The sequence below is a fragment of the Nematolebias whitei genome, chromosome 9 (assembly GCF_014905685.2).
Source record: "Nematolebias whitei isolate Nwh7 chromosome 9, NemWhi1, whole genome shotgun sequence".
Lineage (NCBI taxonomy): Eukaryota > Metazoa > Chordata > Actinopteri > Cyprinodontiformes > Rivulidae > Nematolebias > Nematolebias whitei.
The window spans coordinates 15,605,361-15,607,190 of record NC_056506.1 but is presented as its reverse complement, the minus strand read 5'-3'; positions in this window follow the sequence as shown (position 1 = coordinate 15,607,190).

Sequence of the window (1,830 nt, the reverse complement as noted above, 5' to 3'; positions counted from 1 at the left end):
AACCTTTTTTGTTGTTATATACCTGGATGACTGAGAAAACAAACTTTGTGTTTTTGAAACCATTAGTGAAAAGGCCAGACTTCAGGGGTATCTGAGGCAGGCTTGAAACACAAGAGTCAGGGTGGCTTCTGGGTAATACCAGATGGCTAGGCCTCAGACTGACGAAGCCTCTTGGATGAGGGGCGAAACGTTTCTTTTTAACAAAAAAAACGAAGTCCAGATGACATGATTCAACCTTTTTTGTTGTCATCCCAGTAAATCCTCTCTAACTTTCTCTCCCTGTTATTCTACCTGTGTTGTACCTCTGATGATCTCATTCTTATCCATCCTTGTCACTGGAGAACCTCAACATCTTCATTTCTGCCACTTCCAGTTCTGTCTCATGTCTTTTTGTCCACATCTCTGTCTCCAGACCATACAACACAGTTGGTCTCACCTCTGTCTTGTAAACTTTTCCTTTGACCTTTGCTGACACCCTTTTGTCACAAATCACTCCTGAAACTTTTCTCCATCCACTCCATCCTGCCTGGACTCTCTTCTTCACCTCTTTACCACACTCCCCATTTTCCTGGACAGTGGACCCCAAGTCCTTGAAGTCCTGCACCTTTGTGACCTCTGCTCCTTGTCGCCTCGCTGTTCCACCTCCTCCCTCTCTGTCTTACTACGACTGACTTTCATTTATTGTGTGAATGACACCAGGCGTCCAGTTAGCTCTGCCTGGCACTCAGAAAGTAACCAACAGGAACCAGGAACACCAGAATTCTCACACATCCTTACAGTTGTGTCAATTAACCTATCGTGTCACTTGTTTGAGACACTATTCAAAGTGGCATTTGTCCAAATTCCACAAGTATAAATTTAGTGTCATACATCAGAATTCTGAGTATTTTTGTGAATCAGTTTACTTCACTAATTACAAGCTGGCAGCTAACACCTGTTTCATTTTTAATACATCAAGGAAGGAAGCTTAGAGCTTCACTGGGAGTTGACCTGCAAAGGTCCATTCAAGAAAAGTGACCATTTTAAAGGGGCCATGTTAAGTCAGAGTGCGCTCCAGTTTGAAACTGCCAAGCATGTTTACCACAGCAACCCATTTTGTTTACACGCTGCAATTTGAAGAGACACTACCACTTTGTTCAGTTTTGTGCAGCAGAAGACTATCACTGTTTTTCATTTTATTTATTTGTATTTTTTTTAATGCCAGAGCTGTGCTTTGCTGATCGGAGTGAACAAGAGTGTCAGGGTGCAGATAACAAGGATGGTCAAAGAAAACGTTTCAAAAAGTGGTGAGACTAGCTTTGTTGTGTGGGCTGAAGCCAGCAGCATTGACAAAAAGACAGAAGACAGAACTGGAAGTGGCCGAAATGAAGATGATGAGGTTCTTCTTAGGAGTGATAAGGATGGATAAGATCAGGAATGAGATCATCAGAGGTACAGCACAGGTTGAACAACTGGAAGATAAAGTTAGGGAGACCAGACTGAGATGGTTTGGACATGTCCAGAGGAGGGACAGTGGTTTGGACATGTCCAGAGGAGGGACAGTGGGTATATTGGTAGAAGGATGTTAGAAATGCAGCTGTCAGGAAAAAGACAAAGAGGAGAGATATGGATGCAGTTAGAGAGGACATGGAGGAAGTTGGAGTGAGGACAGAGTGGGAGGAGGACGACTCGCTGTGGAGACCCAGAAAAGGGAAAAGCCGAAAGAAGAAGAAGAAGTTTAATAGGTTGTGTAATGTAAAATGTATTCTTACATACTGAATTTCACTGAGTTATTGCCCTACAGGTGTGCAGTGGAGAACATCCTGTGCTCGAGCATCAACGTGTGGCATG